Below are 22,547 nucleotides of genomic sequence, written 5' to 3' on the forward strand. Positions count from 1 at the left end.
AAGTTTTAATAAAGTATCTAAGGAATACAGTTTTAAAGAACTAAAAATAATAGATTAAATCTAAATTATTATGATTTAGCATCAATATTGGTGATATAATTACTTATGATTTGTAATTAAATTACTTTTTAAAGTTATTAAATAATTTATCAGCTAAAACTAGCAACCACCTACTGATGACCCTTATATCTCTGATCTGTTTGAGAAAAATAATAAAGGAAGTAGTGAATCATACCATGAGTTACGGTTGGAATATCAAAAACTGCTTCTCATCATGAATTAAAAACGAAAACATAAGGAAAACGTTGGGCGATAAAATTACAAAATAAATATGACAGTTTTAGAGCACGATGTTCCAGTGAATGAGTTTGAATCGGACGAGGGCTACCCATCACGCATGGATGGCTTCAGACAAAAATAAATCAATAACATTCATCACTCTCTTCAGTGAGAGTACTGAGCACTGTCCCCTCCGCATTCTATACTTGAAAGATGCACGTAATCTAATTCACTAAAGCATCGAGATTCCTATTACCCTTTTGTAAAGCTATAAAGCAAATGAATGCCGAATAAACTCAAAAGGAATAGAACCTGCTATTACTTTGTATTAACATAAAAATATAATTCATTCTTCAGACAAAAGCACGCCTTATCTGCAAGAATTATTTACGCTTCCAACATTAGACTGTACGGCAGGCGGGAGGTGTTCGCCGAGGATTATAGCCGCTTTGAATTTACATAACATTTTCTGTCATTTGCTTATCGCTCACATGACAACTCTCGCGCATTTTACTTGAATATATTTGACGAATTTCGCTGGAAGCCGGTGTGAAGAGCTTGCGAACGCTCGCGCTAAAGCCGGGTGTGAGCGGGCGAGGCACAGCTATGAGCATTTGAATAATCGCGCTGTGTTCAAAGTCCGGGTATTATAATATGATAATAATTTCACGCGCGAGCGCGCGGCTGCCACCCCTCGCCTCTCACCCGGACGCGCCGCATCGCCTCTCAGGAATGTGTGAAAAAATACCCTGGACAGATAACACAAATAATTCGTCGCCGTACTAACATTGTGACGTAACTAATTTCACGCTGATATCGAGTGCGTACACTTATCTACCCGGTAGTCTTCCCCCATCATTCTTATAATTAATTGATACTACAAACGTTAAAATCGGTGAAGTGTTAAGCACGCCACATAGGGTTGCTGTGGAGAGGAAAAAGTTTTTCATTTCCTGGGTACTACCGTTACCACATACAGCAAGTTATTGAAAAGTTAAATCGGAGAAATCCATTCAAACGTTACTGAATGTTTATACACACGAGTACCTTTACATGAAGCTGCAGTTGTGTGATGCTTAGGATGACTGCAGTAGTATCCACTGGTTCCAAATTTGGCGATATTGAACTAACTCTTGTGGGTGTCTTTGTTTCAAGAAAATCATTAAATAATCTAATAAACAACACCAAGTACGTAAGGCAATATCGTGTGTAATTTTAATTAATGAAAGAATGCCGTCTACACCTCCACTAATGTGTGAACGTGTTGAATTAAGCCGTCATAAAGTTATAAACGCATAATTACACTATAAAGCGGGGGCTTTAAAATTAGTAATTCATAATACTGTTGTTTTTAGATGGCCTATCGGGGTGTTAAGTCGGTATGTAATTATTAATTTGTTCATAAAGTAAACTGACACCACGGTGAGTGAGCAAGTAATATAAGCGCCCTCGCTACCTTGCACCAATCAACGGATTATTTCGGTCGTGACATAAGGGAGCCCTGACGATGCATAATCGTTCTGTATAGATCGTTTAGCACTAATTTGATTCACTCACACTGAACTGGGTTTTGTTATGAGGGAGCACTATGGATGTATCCATCCAGTTGATGGCATTAGGAAAATTGCAAGCAGATTGCTTTGAACACCGAAAATTGTACGATTTATAACCTTCGCACTACTCCTCTAGGTTATATACCTACGAACTCTGTATGTACCTACAAAAGTATATGAAAAGGGAACTAGGTATAAGGTATTTATATTGCCGGGGACAAAATAGAATATAACCGCAGTATCTCGGGCATATCGTAGCCGTCACTTAGAGAATCACGATGTGTCCAACACAGTGGACCATTCCTCTCGCCTCACAACAGTTATTGGAACTTTCAGTAGACGATATAAATAATGGACACTTATCAAGTACCAACATTTTAATGAACTAATTAAAGAAGTTTTCAAATAATATGAATTTGCATTTAAATATAAAAATAATAATAGCTTTACATTTCAACTTTAGGGCAGTCTATTTATTTTGATAAATGTTATCACGGGCGCGCGATAAGCACCGAATAAGTATGGATAATTTATACACTTCCTTTTAAAACGATAATGGTTACCTTTGTGGCACTAATTCACATTTAAAAAGTGAATAGCTATAAACCTATAATTAACTACGAGTTTCATGCACCAGTAAATGTAGACATTAATTTCCACACTAGTTTATCTATTTGGGCGCACAGCCCGCCTTTATCTGTCATCGTTCACTCTATGTTCAGTACTAAATAACTTTATGATTGTAACAAAATTATACCATAATACGCTACATTTCTTCCAATTAGAGTTTACTTTACATACGTATCGAAAAGTCGGGTACGCCGTTTCTGAAGCGTGTAACTCACCGGGTAGAAGGCGACTTTACGTATTGCGTTTACTCGAAATTATTTTAATATGCAAATAAGAAAATGTGAAGGAGAATTGTGTTTCGACGATGTTGGTAGAGTCGGTTACGCAGACGTATTCTTTAAATTAATGGCAGTGCGAGATTAGAGTACTGCTAACTGCTTTACATGGCGCGGCTTACACGAGGCTGGCTCGTTTGTTCCGAGAAACAGACAAATGAAAGCACATAATTACTGGGGGCCGTTCTAAATGCAACGAGGATTAGAATTTACATTCGCGCGCTGACGGGGCACGCGGATGGCATTTATGACTTTCATATTTAAATATGGATAACAGTACTCAACTGGGCAAATACTAAATACCTGGCACGACATGGTAATCCTTCTGCCTACTTGTGTAGAATATGCACGAAACGACTTTTACTCGCACATTCAATACGCATTCAATTAAACTCCTGATTGAGTTTGAACAGAATGCAATTATTAAAACAAAATGTGCAGTAGTAGTGGTAGTAGCTTAATGAGAGACGAGTGTTTTAATTAATTTAATAGAAACGACACTATATTGGGTTGTTGGATACTAATATGTATCTATTGAAATAGTAGCTGCACATAACATAGATTGTTAAAATATATTGGGACGTCCGGTCCTCTCAAACAACCTGAATAATAAATTCTCAATGGGTGATTATTCTGAAGAACAGACTGTTTAATACTCGTAGTCACCAGGTGTCAAGGCTCTAGAAGAGGGCTAGCTTCTCACATTCTAGAAAGAACTCTCATGGTTTACTTATGGCATTATATTGTGGGGTTATAGTACAGAAGCACCTCATTTGTTTATCTTACAGGAAAAAATAATCAAAATCTTAAATAACCTAAAACAAACAGATGGCTGTCGACCACACTTCCGAAATCACAAAATACTTTCGCTTCCTTCTTTATATATTTTAGAAATTTGTAAATTTGTTCGTTAATACCAAGATTTATTTTAAATGCCGCGAAGATCTTCCTGTAAAATACACATTGCGTCAAGGAAAAAATATAAAATTTACCTATATCTAGACTGTGATGATGATGTGTTGTGAGTGATGCCCATCAAAATGTATAATAAACAGCGAAACATATTAAAAGATACAATAAATAGTGACACAGACTTTATTAAAAAAGTAAAAAACTTCTAATTAATAAATGTTACATCAGCACTAGTGAATATTTTCCTTCTCTCTTTTAAACTTCTATTTTATTGTGCCCGAAAGTATGAGAAAGTAAATGTGTAACTTACAACTTGTACACCATCATAGTATTCAAATAAAGAATATTGAATCTGGGGCCTGAGATTGGGTGTTCTACTGAACACAACATAAAACTGCTGAAATTCCAGCGCGCTATGTTAGTTTGCCTTTATTTTCATAAATAATACATTAACTATTAAAAGTTGCCGGTGTCTTTGGCTATCGGTGACCGATAATACCTACCTATACAGGGTGTTAGTGACATCGTAACGAAAACTTTGAGGGATGATTCAGGCCAAGATTCTGAATTGATATCAAGGGGAATTTTCCGTCGCAAAAGTATGGTACTGAAAATAATTAAAAATACACAAAAATGTTCATGAATTTTCCGACAGGAAATTCCACTTGTAATCAACTCAGAATCATGGTCTGAATCATCCCCCTCAATATTCATTACGGTGTCACTAACACCCTGTATATAGTATTAGCATATACAAACTTGAGATTTCACTTGGTCCCATTGATGTACTACGTAGTAATATGTACTAATATATCAATGCTTGGTCTCATTTCATCATGACTTAGTTTTTCACTTAGTTCATTAGGTAATTTGAGTTGTTTGAGTAGGTATTTATAAAGTAACAAAAGTATTTTGTCTTTTGCTTCCGTTTAAAATTGCTCACCGTCACCTACTTCTAAAACAAACCTATAAGTACGAATGCAACAGTTTTGGCAATGGCGGAATGATAATGGAGGTTTTTTAAATGTCGATCCCAATTAGCGTTTATATGGTCAGCAGCGCGGCACGGGCGCTGACGCCAGAGAATATGACGTGATGGATGTACACCAAACCTACTTTACATACAATGGAAAAAATATAAAAAACCCACTAACATACACGTTCCTATGAACCCTAATTAAAACCGATATGGCGTTTTGTTCCACGTTTCCATTTCTTGAACACAAAATTTATAATCTTGTAAATAAGAAATGTTTGTGCATCATAAACATCTTGTCTGTTACATTGAAGTGTGTTAATTATGTTATACAAAGTAGAGATAAAGATCTGCTTTAATAAAGCCAGTTGTTGTGATACGTGTACATACCTAATTAGATTAATTGTGTAAATCAACGGGGAGCTGAGACTTAAAACTGGCGAAATGTGTCTAGATACCTACTTTTTTGTATAACGAAATGTCTTTGTTTGTTAGTGTAGAAACTTGTAAGCTAAGACTAATTACTAAGAAAGGGTTAGCTTCATTCTAATGATTTTTTCACTGTTTGTTCACTTACTTCACTTACTATATGTAAGTACTAATGTAAATTCTAGATTCTCTAAAAAATAAAAATAAAATGAGTGCGTTTATGTGTGCAATTTCAAAGAAGAATGCAATCTGAGCAGTACGGCCCTGAAAGGCCTGAGTTCTGAGTTGATATTGTTGCGGTAATCGCCGCTATCCGTGCGATCAGGGATAGACATCCCGATGTTTTTCTCTTCACAAATCGAATCGTAATTATGGCGCACCGATTAACATCTGTCGACTATTAAATAAACTCCGATTATAAGGGTTCAATCATTGTAGTAATTATTCTTATCCGTCGGACGATCTCAAAGCATCTGACGGCTCGACGTGTTCCAGGTTAATTTTCTCATGATTCGCAAGGAAATCAAACCTACCCATTTATTATGCAGACATTGATGTGCATCTGATAAACGTTTGTCTTACCTACACTACAGTTTATATAATTTTAACATCTTCTCAATTAGGTTTCTGATGCCATTAAGATTTTGCTGGGCAGTGGATGCCAGATTTGTTATTTTCTCATACGTAAAAATGTTCTCATGTTTTTCGTCATGTGCAGATTCTGAGCTTCGGTTTTATTTGTACACAGCTCTACAATCATTCGGTTCCGTGTTACGTTATTGATTTACGTATTGTATTATTATCAGCAGTGTACACTACGCTGTGTCTAAAATTACAAACTAAAGAGTGTAGTACATAATAGATTATAGTGGTATTCCTAGAAGGTTTCCAATCACGTCGGTCAATCGACTTGAGTCGTAATGGGGTGTTGCGGCCGGCTGTGTGAACGAGCGCGAGCGGCTCCCGGCCCTTGGTAAAAAGTTAAAACTTCACTTGCTCACCGAACGATTATAATATATTAGTTGGGGTTTAATCGTCGATATAATTACGATGGTGCGCCGCGGTACGTGACGATATCCCGACCGTCAGCCAGAGAGATATTAAGAGGAATAACTCCGATCGAATGTTTCGCGATAATGAGCTGCGGACGCGATCCAAGTGCCATTAGGAAGTCGAGTTAACCCTTAAGTAATGTTACCGTCGGTTACCGGCGAGATTAATCTTCATAATTACACGTAACGAGTTATGCGTATGTTAGGAATATGGGTGTTTTTTATGTCTCATTTTAAGGTTGTGTCATAATTTACTTATGTTTTGTAATTTATATTTTAAAGTTAGATTGTACAGTTTAAAAGTTATATAGTGTGTATTTTTTGTATCAGTAAAATATGTTCTCTTTTTCAGTTTTTATTTCGTTGAAGTGAATGTAGAGTTTTCCGGAGTAAAGACATGTTAAAGTTAAATGCTTGAGTTGATACGGGAGTTCTCATGGTCGTCTCTCGAAACATTTCTGTGGGAGCTGTGGGGTCTAAGGAGCGACATTTAGAAGCGATCAGTCGGCGGCGCGAGGAAACCGGGTAATTTCCTAATGGGCCAATGAGGTGATAGTTACCCGCCGTGGGAATCAAACCGATACCTGTTACACTTCACTCTTGAGCCGCTAAACGTTTCCTACTCATTGTTATAGTACCTCCTCTGTTGCGCTTTCATACTCGCTTACGATCGCTTTTAACAGGAAATCTTTCAACAGAATTGCACCACTTACACTTTATTTATGCACATGCACGTCACTTACACTTTATTTATGCACATATATTTGTAATATTAATGCCATAAGGACATGGAACATACTAAAGAGGATAAAATTATGAATTAATCCTGATAGGGCGGCACCTCTCAGTCGCGCAACATACTTCGTCCAGATAAGGGAAAAGCGTCGCTGGCTTATAAATGACTCTTTATTAAACGTGAAAGGAGCGACGTCGGCTAATGGGCCGATCATGCGCTCCCATTAAAGATTATTTAATATTCAAAAGCGGCCGACGATAAATCACGATCGCCCGCCGTGATTCTTTGACTACAGTCTGCACTTTTGTCCAGACGCACTCAATGTCTCTCATTTAGAAGCGTAAGGGTTTCAAGATTGTATTAATATTATACGTACATGGCGAGATTGCGTCGGGCGTGAATGATATTCGACCGCGAGTGTAAATTGTCTAAAACGGAGGTGTGAGTAGTGACGTTAATGCGGTCGCGAGGGCCTGTTATGAACGTAAAAGTGTCGCAAATTGTCGTTTTGCGTCAACTAGTCACACTTGGTAGTTGTTAGGCTGCCGTGTGTGGCCGTGGGCGATAGTATCGGGGTATCTCGGTATGTGCCCTGCGCGTATAAGGAGGCGTGCGATGCCATAACACTTGTTCCGTCAGATGTGGTCGCGATAGTCGTCACAAGCTTTGGCGGGACGTTTATTAACCCAGCGAATGATCCATTCACGTCGCGCGAACGGTTTTTGTCACAACTGAATTGTTTTTGCTAACTGATGTATTAAGGATGTTTTGAAAACTGCGTTTTTTCTGCAGGCACAGCTGTTGCTTTGTCGGTGAAAATGTGATGGAAACTCCTTTAACAAATTAAGGCCTTGTTACTTTCGGTGACGCATTTTTTGCCTAATTACTTAGCGTGAATAAAATCCGGTATTGCTACTAGTAAATTGATTGAAATTCCCTTCAAATACATATATAATTCGCGACGTTCTATCTAGTAGACTACAACACCTCAACCTCTTACTCAAACTTTTTCTCATCAATATATTCGGAGGAAGTTAACATGTTTATTTTTTCGGGGACAAATGGCAAAACAATAATTCGTACCCTTACGAGACTGAACTAATAACAATAAAATAGAAAGGCGATCGCGGGCGCGGAGGCGACTGGTTCAATCAACGCGAGTCAGATTTATTTTTATGAAAATTGGCATAAAATCAGACGGGTCAGAGGGCAGAGCCCCGTGAGACCGCACGCCCGCCCGTTTACTGCATATCGTTTCCTCGAGAGCCGCCTCGGAAATATTGCCAGTGGTCATAACTTTTTATATGCAGCGATGACATTGCAGAAAGTGGCGGGCGTCCAGCAACACAACACGAGCTGCTAATACCTACCATATTCACAACTAATGCATCAACAATCACCAGAAACATATAACCTCAAAACAATGTAAAATATTTATGTCCTATGACAGGATCCATTTACCTAATTATGTTAATTTTGTAAATTTTACATTACACAAGTAAGCATAATGAATAATAATATATCTAAAAGAAGATAATTGACTTTTGTTTGACGCTACGAGTACCAATTTCGCGTCCAAAAAATTATTTACACACTTTCCCAATTTATTGTACGGTCAGGATACAATGTATCGCGAAACCTATAACAGCGGCCGGGTTATATATATTATATAGTTTTTAGTCGTGCTGTAAGACGACATAACAGCTTATGAATATATTCCCATTTTGAGCTAGTCAGAAGTACATCCATTGCAAGATGAACTAAGTACCCACACTTTTGCCGACGCGACCTATTGTCACAGTTGAATGTTGCTTGTCACAGTAGTACAGACTCGTGTAAGTGTCGGGGTGTGTCGTCGATGTGGTGTTGATGTGTCGACCGGGTGTTGCATCGTAAAGGCGCTCTCTATTATGGTCTGCCGAACCCCGCACTCTTCACCTCACTGAGATTGCCCCAGCATGGCATATCTGACATCCTGTGATGGACCATCTCAGTACAAAATTGTCAAGAGCTTCTTTTGGCTAACAGACAAGATAGTTATAGTCTGCGATTTGTTAGGTAAAGTAGCATTTTACATTTTTATAGCGTGATAATATCAATACTAAAGAAGAAAAAACATTAGAATGGTGCTTATTATCACGTCATCTTGTGGTTCTGTCCACCCTAATAAGGATAGGGTTGTGTATCTATCTACGTTATGTAAATATGTTTTTATTACTAACATTGAACTATGTAAAAGAAAGTAGTACACCTACCTACACATTTATATAGAAGTTGTGACATTCGTTCACCAATATGAAAATGTATACGCGAACTAATAAAATGCACATGAAGTTAAAATGTTATTGAACAATACAACTCGGATCGGGAATAGCCAGTGTCCAGACAAACGACATAAAGTTTTACGCGCAACATAAATATACGAGTTATTCCCGCGGGATGATAAGGGACCGCTCTTCTGACTGTTTGATAGAGAACCCAGCTTCGCAAACCTTTGTATCCATTGTTTTACACATACCATCTAATCTATATACCTACAAGCTTACATACCTATATCAGACTCAAGTGTTTTGAGATATTGACTTGTGAAATGATTACTATCATTATTACATTATTAGAAAATTAAATACTGGTTAGACCTGAAAAGTTACTGGTATTATAATTATTGGATAACCGCCAAACAAACACTGAGTAAACTAGAACCGTTCAAAGTCTTTGATAAGTGACTGGTTACATTATTAGGATACCGACTACAATGGTCTGGAATTCAATCTTGTAAAACAAACTGATTTATTTATTATCTTGACTGACAAACACACTAAACCGAATAACCCTATTTGTCATGCAAAAATGTCCCCAATATTTTCCCTTCCGCCCGACTATCTGCTCAATAATCTGCACTACGCTCGCCCCACGTCTGAATCCAGATTTTCAATCTCTCCGGTTATCATTTTACCAAAGCAAACCCATGATATTTGCTCGTCTGAGGCGAGCGTCTTCGAATTTCATATTTATTCGCGGGAGTAAACAGCCCGCGCTACGGAACTGATATTATTGTGCATTCCGTATAATATTGTTTGCTATTTGGCACATTCTCTGTTTGTTTTCGTCTTTCATATGAAAGGGGAGCTATAGACGTGCAAACAGATGGGTGCAAACTTCGCCGCTCTCGGAGTGCTAGTATCAGTAAATGCTGTTATATCAAACGTCAATTTTATTTTAGGGAAGGTATCTGTCAGGTTATTCCCAGTAGTGGATGAGTTGACAGATTTTTAGAGGAACTACAAAGCGGTATCAGTATACGTGATCATAGGAGCGTAAACATTGGGAATATGAATGCGAGTAATCCATTAAACGGGCGAGGCGGGCGGGAAGGAGACGCGACTCCTGATAACCCATAATACGCTGATATTTTTGCGTTGCTCATATGTCGGAAGTAATGGCTCGTGCTCTTAGGCTTTGAGTGGATATACCCAATGTCGACGTTGAAAAAAAATCGTAAGAAGAGTATATTATATGCAACTGGGTACTGACAAATGCAAGAACTAGTTTGTCTAGTAACAATTTGTTGTCTTGCTTACCTCGATAAGAACCTGAGTAGAGTTTTCTTACTCGAACTTTAAGATTTTCAACTCTTAATTTTTTAAATAAGTTTTAATAAGTTTGATTCATTGCACGAGGACGAGCCAAAATCTTTTTGAACAATTACTATATCGTCGTGAATAAAACTAATATTTTTTTTTCCATAGCATATCCATGTTATTCTTAAGCCAGTAGAATTGTAAACCATAATATATTATATTTGGCATATAAAAGGCTCGCTTATCTAAGGGGTTTGACTGGAAACGAACATAAAGGGTGATCCTCTGTGACAAATACCGTGATATACAGAGCGACAGTCGTAAGGGAAATATTTTTATAAGATGAAACATTATTATTTTTGGGGGCGGCGGGATCAGGAGTTACTTCCACGGATTTGGCAATGTCGGTCTGCTTATTTCAGCTGAGCGCGGGGTTTGCTTTGTGGTTATGTTTCACTTTACAACTTTAATAATGGCCTGACAATATTGCGCCAAGTAAGAAAGGAATTCAATAGCAGCACAGCGTGTTAACACAAATAGAACACAATTGAAATGACTCGAACCAGAACAGTCAGGGCAGGAAACGGTTAAACGTTTAACGTTGTTAATAAAACAAATTAATGCGCGTTAACCCTAAAATTGGATAAGTTCAATGCAGAGGTCGTTACCACTATAGGAAATTTATCTCTGGCGAGTATTAACAGAAATCCGTTCGTTGTATTCGGTGTCATTAAAGTTGCGTTTTGCTGTTTAGGGAAAGTGTGTTCTATGCGTGGGCGGTTGAGTCGTATCTGGGTTAGGGGGTGCGCGGCAGCCAATCAAAACATACAAGGAGCATATTGATTCCGAGAAGTGTCGCTGTTAACGTGAAGGCTGAAGCTGAATACATTAGCCAGCGGCGTAATGAAGTCTCGTTGCTTGTAAATAAACAGCGCGGGTCGGGGTGGCAGCGGGCTGGCGGGCCGGCGGCGGCTGGTTGCGAGCGGTGCCGGGCGCGCGCGCACACACCCGCTTACAGGAATTCTATTTCCACGACAAGCGTCATGTGTTAATTAACCTCGCACCTACGATATTGAGATATCGCCGGAGATGCTACTGTTGTTATTAGCTGAAGAGGAGGTTTATTGCCTACTGTTCCTTCGCATACACGCGTTTATTAGATACGGTTCCACCGCTCGGGTTTGGATTGCTCCAAACACAAACATCTTTGATGACGTGACATTGCTTACCGAGCATATCTATGTGTTCTTGTTATAGATGAACACGTTTTTATGCGTGTCGTCAGCTAAAAGGGAGAAGAAAGGGATATTTTAGGCAATGACAAGCTTGATAGCAATGCTGGAGTTATGGGTGCGCCACATCTGAAAATAAACAAGATTATTAAAGATGTTGTTGGAAACCACATAAAGCGAAGCGCCAGCTGCCTCTCACCGCGGTTTTATGATGAAAGCGATGCTGCCCCCGCCGCGGCCACTGTATCACGTTTCCTGTTATGACTTCAGTTTTGAATGCTCTTTGTTAAGAAAGGTTATTATAAAGAAGCGCTAACAGCTAAATATACAATAAAAACAGTCGTAAAGTTAACGCTTACTATGTTTATTTCAAGAGTCCTCAAAGTTTGATATAATATTCGGCAGGTTATGATACACAGTATCCTTGACTAGGGTAATGTTAAGCTCCACAGTAAGCAATAAACTTCGCAGGCACCGAACCCAGCTATAACTTTGTGCACACGATTCGATCATCATTTGCACATTTTACAATAAACAAATTTATGCGAGATAAATCATTTTGTGTGAGAACTCGGATGGCGCCATTACCCGGGCTGGGGGTACTATGACGTACTCGTATCATGCAAATGGAAAACCGCGACGAATGGCTCGTAAAGTTTGCTATTTGTTCTGTTTACGATAACCGCGGTTTTATAAAATTTTACGGCGCAACCCTGGAATGTCGCGGGCGCGCGCGTCGCTCCCCGTGTGAATCTCGCGGCCTTAACAGGTGGGGTGACAACCTATGACTTATCATAAACTACTTTTTAAAGGGTAACGTTACAATTTCTTTCCCGTGGGTAATCCTTTTTGGGTTAAGGAAAAGTCCACACTAAGAATCAAACTCCAATATTATGCTGTGTCATAATATTACGAGTGTAACATTACAGTAGTAATGAAACAGCTAGTTTACTTCCAGTTGGCGTGAAAGAAAGTCATATGTAGGTGAGTAGATCAAGAAGAACACATTTGTAATGTATGTATTGTATAAGCTGTACATTAACTTTAGCAATAACTCCACCATTTCTACGATTGTAACAATTGAGAAAAAATATCGCAATAAAATAAGAATCACGACATGTTAGCGCGAATTTGTCATTTTGGCAACGAGTCAAGCGAGTCAAATTAAATTACTTATAGCCGAGAATTAAGATTTCAACTATTGTTTTAGAACGCTCATCAGTACCACGTATGTGACGCTATATTCTCAATCCGACATACGACGTGTTGTATGCACACTATTAAATATTTTCATTTTCAGCAATTTGTTGAGATTAAGATCACGTTGAAAAATATTGTGTTGTTAACATTCCGGTCGAGGTGATGTTGACTTTTGGCACGAAAAAAAATTTTATGTGCGGCAATTTTATAGTCGTCATGAGAAGAATCCTGTGACGACACATAATTGATTAGTAGGACAGCTGTTGACTGCGCTCCAGAGCCCCACACCTAACACAACAATAGCATCTAACTCACCTACACTATTTATGACATGTGCGATGTGCTCGCTCCACACAACTGACTTTGTAAAATATGTAATATCGTGCCTCTCAAACTATAACTTCGTGGATTTATTAAATAGATGGCACCGGTAGCACACGTATCTATAAAGATATTTCCGGTTATAAATGTTTTCGCCGAAAACTTTATCCATACACTTCTTCCGAAACATAAATTCGGGCCGAGATTAACATTTGCATGGTTATAGACAAGTTTGGACAGATTGTTTTATCAAAGAGTAAGAAATATTGGGCCATTATGAGAAACATGTTTTAGTTGGGAATGAAAACAAAACACGCGACGAAAAAACATTCTATACATAAACTGTTGATAGATTTTGTTACTTATTTGCAAAATAAATAATCTTGTATTTTCTAAACTGTTCAAAATTCATGCAAAATACTTGGCCTTTGGTCAGCTATGAAAAACAGGTACAAGGTAAGTACGACGTACAAGTTTAGTACACATATTTTATAATGTAATATCACTTAAGATAGCTATCAAAGTCACTATCGAATAGATACTTAGTGTAGACGTTATACTTTTATGTTGTGGTGTAAGTTGTATTTGTACAGATTTATGATGGAGAGGAGCAGAGTAACTCATGACGGGAAGACTTGTGCGTATTACGAGCGTTCAGCTAATAAACACGTCTTAATTTCTCGTTGAATAGTGGGCCATTAAAATAAAGTTTTAATATATGGAACATCTGATTTTATTTACGTTGTAACAATTTATGGTGTATGGATGCGTGACGTTGCGGCGCAGGCGGCGGCACTGCGGCGCACTGCGCGGGCGCACCGCTCGACGAGTGTATGACAGAGCGTTGATGGTTATATTTTCCAGACGATTTATTACATTATAAGAGTGTGGTGCGTGCCGTTAATACTCTCTCAGATGCATAAATAGTAGTGATTTTATTTTGATGTCTTACAAGACAAGCGACGACGTGTTTAATTGTTCAGACGTGCCTCTTAATACGTCAGCTATTCTTAGTCAAAACTGTTTCGTATGGTATTAATTTATGGCCTCCACCCGCCACCGTGCTGCGCTATGTCGGCGCAGGCGACAACAATCATGTTTCAAAAAAAAGTCCGGAATATCGTGTACAGTACACATACAAATCAGACGCTTGATTGCGCATTATTTTCTCGAAACAATTGTCGACGCCTCATTGTTTTGAGTTTTTCCGGTGGCTCTTAAATCTGGCTCTTAATTGAAATAATATCACGTTTGTGGCCGCTTAAAGACGTTACAGTCTCGAGAACAAAAGCTGAATTTCGTGTTGAAACCACGAAATATTGTAATACGAAATTCGTAAGGTATAATTATTTAGTTGACGCATTCACTTGAAATGAGGGCGTTGGATCGTTCGTTACATTTATGTGCGAAATCTTACCTGCGTTTTAAAGTTCCGTTGTGTGTTTTATCGGGCGTTGTCACGCGAATGAGTGGTAAATTATGATTGGTTGAGACAAGAGTTGGAAATGATGGGTCAGAAGTCATAGTGGGCGATCGTAAACGGCGCGGTCAGGGCGCAGCGTGGCATATTTCATATCGCGTAATGGAGAATTTACAGGCTGTCGGGACGAAATGACTCCCAGAGGCGGCCGCGACTCCTCCCGCCGCTACACGGGTAGAAAGTCGCTACTGTATCTTTATTTTGGTACACCAGTATGTTTCTTTTACGTACTTTAAGTGTCGAAATAAATAACATTTGAATTAGAGCTGCAACTATCTTTATGCAATAACATTTGGCTGCTTTGCTACCTCATCATCATCGGCCCATTAACGTCCCCACTGCTGGGGCACGGGCCTTCCCTATGGATGGATAGGGAGATCGGGCCTTAAACCACCACGCGGGCGCAGTGCGGATTGATGGTTATTAACGACTGCTAATGCAGCCGGGACCAACGGCTTAACGTTTTTTTTTTGTGGTCATCCTATGACCGGCCTTTGCGAAAGTTGCTTAACTTCAACAATCGCAGACCGAGCCCGTTTACCGCTGCGCCACCGAGCTCCTTGCATGCATTATAATAATAGATCATATTATGAGACATCAAATTCGTGACGGGTCAGAATTGGTAGAGTCGTTATGCACGTGGAGTGTAGCAATATTTTCCCTGGCCATCGGCGGCGCTCGGCCGCATTATTATTTATACCCTGGAGAAAGTACATTTATAACAATATCACGCGGACCGCGCCCGCCCTCGGAAAATGATTTCCCCATTTCCCCAAGATTGCAGGTGTATTATATTTCATGATCGTTATTTATGGTGAGACTTTTATTACAAATGCGTGCGATGTCTCTATCAGTTTTTTATTGCACCCAAATTATTTGATGGAATCTAGATTATTTTGTGACAAATACGAGTAGGATATTTATGGACGTTATTAATTTCATTATTTGAGTTTGAGATGAAAGTACAACTGTTTATTTTAGAGTCGTTAGGTGCGAATCTAATTATAATATAATTAGCAACTCCGAGTGCCTGGATTCTTCTAACCCTAGTTCTCCATAGTTCAGTTGACTGCAAATTCAAATAAGGATTCATCTATTTATAGTTTTTTCCGATGTCGTGGGTATTTGTTATGGTATTATTTTGTTCGTTGTACGATTTTCTACGAGTTGCAATTCATAATTTTGCAAACGGGCAAGTATTCCCTTTGGACGGATATATCCGTCAGGCGCGGCGCCCTCGGAGCCCGGGGCGAAGTCCGAGGCGTTACGAGGCTCTCGGGAGCCTGTCCGCCGCTCAACTGTCCATAACCAATAATCGTAAATAAATGCGGGGCCGCGATCCGCGCCCGCGCTCGCTCCCACTTCCGCCGACACCTTCATCAACAAATCGCAAAACTTACACAACACAACCTTTTGTTTACTCCAGGGATGTAACCTATCGATTATGTAGAGTTAAGACCTCCGCCTAACTACATTATATTTATTCTCATACGATCTTGTCATGCTATGAATGTGATGATATTTATAATAAATAAACTCATTCACTGATTTAGTAGAATACTTTCTCAAACCCAAGTATCTCCGACGATCGGTCGACTATCGTTTATTTTTACCTGAAGCCTGCGATCCCGTGCATCTCTCCCTATTAAATTTTGTTTGCATTTATTTTAAAGGTGCGACGCTCGAGAAGACGTGGTATGTGAAAAATTACACCTCAGTCCAATATTTATGGGTGATATTCGGCAGCGGTTCCTTTGTAAGATGAGGGTGTATAAATAACACCTCTTATCGCGTGGGAGCCTACCCTTAAATGGGATTTATTTTAATTATTTATTGACATTTTGCCGCGCTGAATGTTTGCCTAATTAGGATAACTCATATCCTAAATGTGTCTCCTCTGAGTGTCAGTCTATTACGGGAGCGTTTACCTTACAGAAGAGTATAAATTACGGCTATGAGTAGCGAGTGTAAGTTGGGTTATTTTTATCTATAATCGCGGAGTATGAACATAAATTATGTTTATATTTAGCAGAGCGTTGTTTTGCATACAGACAGTACGTCTGCACATGCGTGCGACATCAATCTCAATTCTGGAATATTTTTCCGTCTGCGGCGCAGAGCTGGCATGCAGTGCAGTTACTTTCTCGTCGATTGGGACGTTTGCTGTATATTTTATTGGAATGTCCTTCTTTGTAAAGTAATTAAGGCCACTTCACCTTGTTTTTCAATTGCTAAATAATGTTTATTAACAACATCAGACTCTTTGTGAAATCGGTTAAAGGTAATTCGAATAGTGAATAATAATTATTTTCTCTGTTTTCTCCTGATCACAATTATCCGAACGATGAAGATGTCATATGAGTAGTTTTACTGGCGGTATCTCTACATCGGATGGCCGGAGCCTACTCACTGGAATAATCTCTCGATTACTGTTGGAACTTTGGTGCAAGTGATAAGCGGCAGAATACCAAGTCATCCAACACTACTATAGGTACTGTTATCATTATGATTAATGTTGATATATGATAGTAGAAAGTTATACCTTCGCAGAAAAAAAACTCGACATGATATTTAAAAACAATATAATATTGGAAATGCCTGTCATTTAATTCACTGTGGTGATATACCGCTGGTCTCTCGTGACTGACACAGGAGTTGTCGAGTGCGGGCTCACGGAGGGGAAAATGATTGACGGCGGCAGAAATTTCATTTTGCGGCTTGTTGAGGCCTCCTCGATAACGCGCCGCGGCCTCGCCACGAGGTTGATTGCCTCTCCGAGGACCTTTGTGTTGTTGCTCTTATCTCACACTTCATTTCATCCATTTTGTCTCATTACATTCGAATGATCAGTAATTCGAGTGTCTCATTCGAGGAAACTATTGGTTTTGTGGATTATTGAGTTCGCCGATTGTTTCCGGATTTAGTATTATTCTTTACACACGCCCTATATATCTATAGAAATAGACTTACGACTGGAGTAGAAGTAGTCGGTCAGCCACAATAACAAATGTATGCCTTGAGATGGGTTGTAAACATATCTCTGTACGACCTTTTTATGCTCATTCAAATGTCATATAATTTTGCATACAATATTTTCTTAGAGAGAAATGAGAACATGCCGTGACAGGGGAATTTAATAATGACAAAATAATACAAGGCAAGTTTAAGGGCAGCCCTTTCTGCTGTCCGTCATACGGAGCGCTATTCATGCACATAATATTTCTGAGATATTTGCCGACCGCCTAACGACCGGCTAATTTATTCGATTCACCTTTACTACACAAAGAAAGACTCACTTAATTGGATAAATTTTCGTCCTATTCACGCCAAAGGTTTTAGTGTTTTTTTTTTACGAATGACAATCTATTGCTTCATTTCTTCATTTATATAATAATCCAATTGATTCATTACAATAGAAAGAGTTTCTCCGAGTTAATCGCGGACACGATGACAAATGCATATCGTTTCATCTCGGGCGCGGAGATTAATGTGCGAGAGGCGAGCGCGCGCGCTAGACAAAACCTGCCGCGCGGGCGCAGCCACGATTCACTAATTCGCCCCGCGATCCGCCGTAAACGTTCACGCGACATCCATACTCCGTCGTAAGCAATGCCGGTTATTATTTATCTCTTACATCTTACATGTCATCAAACACATGTCTATTGTTTCGCTACGACTAATGTTAACCCTTTCCTCAACGGTTTAAAGTCTGACTTGGCGTAACACAATCCTCTTTTAAGGACGCTATTGTATCGAGGAGCATAGTGAACAGAGACAATAATGACGTGAACTAAATGTAAGAACTATAGTATGATCTAAAATTAAGTGAGATGAAAGGGAATTTCAGTCTGATACAAAAAAATATTAGTAAAGCACACAAGCATTGTCTGCGTGCGGTGCTTTGTAGGGGACAACTATGTTAACATGAGAGCATTCCGCTCGATTAACGTCATAAATGAGAGAAATGTCGGATCAAAAGAATAGCAGGTGTTCCCTATTATTATAATATGTCATTTGTTCTCATTCCACTTTAATGTCCTTTTGTCCACTTACGCGAGCTTATTAACGTTGGAATGGTGCTTATATTTCTCTTTGCCGTACTAATTTAAGGTGTCGGTTTGGTTATCAAAAGATATTACCATTGTTTATAGCATGAAATGTATTCATTTAGTCTAATTTATTAGCATCAAGATGTTTCTAGATGCTTAGTTATAGTTGTTTTTTACAGTAGACAACTTTCTTACATACTTACTTATGGATACGCGCTTTATAAATAAGTATTCGTTATTTAAATAAAGTCAGTGAAATAGTCGTACATGTTTTGTTGGTATGCGGTAATTAGGAATACATTACATTATTATTGTTTACCAAATGAGACAAACGACACGAACCTTTAACAGAATAACAATGACCAAATATAATCCAAATCTAAGCGGTACAACAAACTGACGGAATATAAATGTGTGGGCAACGCTGGCTTGTGAACCGAGGACGTGAGCCGGCGTTATTAACGTACGCCTGCATTAATGAACACATAAATACTCTACGCCCACTACACTTTCACGTACTCGATACATCCTAAAATTGACATTAGTACGTACCATTAGCTTGCCTAGGGGCCGCTACGTATTCGCATTATGTGTAGGTAGATTCGGGGCCCATAATTCGTTTACAATCTATGTTTTTATGGCGGAGAGTAGAACTCCTGCCGGACACGGCGGCAGTTATACCTTATTAGTGGCGGTTTATCGTTTAAAATTATACAATTTCATCTGTATGGCGTATGTTTTATTGAAACCGAGATAATTAATCGACAATTACGATGCTGGTCGGTATAACGCGCGGCACACCGCTGTGCGCCCGCGCCGCCGCGCCGCGCCGCACGCCCTCGCACCGTCTTAGGACCTAATGTCGCTTATAAATCGAGCGCCTCGCCCGCCGCACTCGCCGGATAAATATTGACATTTATGCACATATTGCTCCATATACGTTTTTTATGGTTGTAAAATATGAACTTAGAGCACAACGTTTATATGGCTTTTTAAAGCTATTCGCCCGTAAATAGCCATAAAAATTAGCATAATTGAATGTTTTTTGTAGTAAATACAGATTATTTGATTGTGTAATTCCAAAAGTCTTTGTTTGTTGTGGGTTATTCATTTAAAAGGAGGTATATTTGAGAAACTGATTCGCTTGATTAAGCCTACGCACTGTACGGGTGTGGTAGAGTTGATTGAAGGACTGAAAATTGAAAGTTGAAAATGTTCTGAGTTTTCCCACGTGGTGGGCGGCGAGGCTGTGACCGCGCCACGCGACATGTGGCGGCTGGCGGGCACGTCCATCTGATAGCACGCACTAGACGTCGGGTTATCTCGCCCGCGTATCAACTACCCGCGGAATTATCGCATACGTTGCCAGCTCTTGCCTAATTGGACAACTCTCTGTCTGAATGCTGTCTCCTCATGTACTTTTGTATATCATTGTCTATTTAACTCGAGCACAAGCCAATACACACAGAATGGTAAGATAACGAATACACGTAATTGGGATTTTATAAATCACTCACTTTCCAGTTCTTGTTATCTGATTTAGCGTTGCAATCAAATAATGAACTGCACGGTAAAATAATGCTGGTAAGGTATTTGAACGAGGAAGTGCCTCACACAGACTAGTGAAGTGCCAAGATTATTCGTACTGAATCCTCCGCGGAATGGAATGGGATTGAAGAATTTCAATATTGAGGCTTTACGTGTAGTTTGCAATTCCAATATTGAAATTATTTTTGTCATACCTCTTGTGTCAAGTCATAGCTCTTGATATTTCAGATGGCCCATCACGTTAGACACGAGGTAATCCTTTCAATGTTGATGGCGACGGGTCGACCTGGGATGATGAGCATGGGGTCTGAAAAGGCTATATTTAGGTAACTGATCGAAAAAAGCAATACCTATTGCTATTTGGACTGTTTTGCCATTAATATTCTTAAGTTTTTATTGTCATCCTAGATCATAATGCAGCATTCACTTAACATTTCAAATGTCAGGATTATTTTTGATATGAATAACAACAGATGTGTCCATGACTACAGCTAGTTGGAGAGAAAATTTTAATGTTCCGATTTATAATGACGCGACGTTGAATAACAACAGAAATATAAAAGTCTTTAAATCACAAATTAATCACCACTTTAGTGAAGCAGATTTTTTGTCTTCTTCAAGAATTTTAAATTGGACTTAAATTATATTGGCGTAAGGTTTTGTTTGGTAGTGACAATGAGATTCTCATACGGTAGCAGGAAATACCGCTGCGGCGTCGTGTGTCGACTCAACAAAAAATTTAAAAGCACGCATTATGTTGTTAACTGCGATTTAACTCATTTCATATTTGAGACGACTTTTGTTGTGAGACGCCACTTAATTTTAAACACATAATTTATGAGACCGCCTTAATATAGGCACAGAAAAACCCTTTAAGCATGGTCTTGAATTTTTTTTAAATTTATAAAAATATATCACTAAATCACTTGTTTCATGTTGTTTACGCGTAGAATCGATAATCCGCGTTGACAGATGTACGCATTAAAAATGTATAAAGCGACCTCCTTTAATATTTATAGGCGAACTATGTAACTATGCTCACCGATTGTAAATATGAAACGATCCGGGTGACCCAACACTAGGTATTATAGATATCGATCAATTTGGAACATGAATGCTTAAATAACACGAGTATAAAGTTATCAAATTTTGTCGACCACTACTGCTGGCTAGGATACGAAGTGTTTTTTATAATTATAATGTCTTTTATATGATTAGATCGAACTATTCACTTTAAATTTTTGTTACTGGATTTGTATTTTTGTACGCTATTTCGCAACTCAGACTTAAATCAAATGTTATATTATTATTATTTAGTTGCTAATGGCAAGTCGGACACATGTTTTTAATCCCTTATACAGGTAAGTATTTAATAACCTATCCACAGATTCTTCATAAACCTGTAGATATTGCAAATTAAATCACCGATGCGTTCGACCGACACGCATTGAAATATGGTCTTCGTCCAACCTTCTGAATACAAAAATCGAACGCTTGGGAAAAGTTTTATTACCGCATTGACGTAATTAGAAAAAGATTTCACGTATTTTAAAAATATTCATTCTAATATCGAGTTAGAAAAGTAAACGACTTTCGTTGAATATCGAACTACTTACTCCCGTGTCAAAATACATAACGGTTTAGTTTCAACGATGATAAATTGTGGCTGTAATTCAAAACAGGAGGCGTCTTAATAAATTAATCTGTGTGTCGGAGTGTGGGGCAGCAATTACTTGCTTGGAGTTACCACACAATGTGCACAGTATTATATCTTGAGATGACGGGTGGCCGCCGCGGCGGCGCTGCGCGGTAGCTAAACACATATCATTGTGCGGTCTGAGGACTTAGTCATTTTATTTATTACACAGGGTGATCTTTTTGACAATGCGTGATCTAAAGACATGTCAAATTTAGTTAAAATATATCACTTACAAGTGTTGAGGGAAACCACTGCTCTATTTTTCCCTAAAAAGTAGCATAGAAGATGTTACACCGACAAGAGCGTGGCTCTTAAGTTAGTGATGGTGGTGACAAGTTTTTTAATAGTTAGACAAGACCAACAATGTACTTAATTGTTTTCCCACACATTAATTAAATTGCTGAGAGTACATTAATCGGAATCGCATATCCCGCTGTTGCACAACACCATTCCTGTAACTTTGAGAATTCCGTCTGCAGAGGAGGTATTGTCATAAAAACTTGATACACATAAAAGATTCCCTGTGTGACGTGACATGAGTGGTGTATGATGGCGCACCGCCCTGTGCTAGCGGGCAGTATGGCTGCAGTAGGTA

The sequence above is a fragment of the Pectinophora gossypiella genome, chromosome 1 (genome assembly GCF_024362695.1).
Source record: "Pectinophora gossypiella chromosome 1, ilPecGoss1.1, whole genome shotgun sequence".
Lineage (NCBI taxonomy): Eukaryota > Metazoa > Arthropoda > Insecta > Lepidoptera > Gelechiidae > Pectinophora > Pectinophora gossypiella.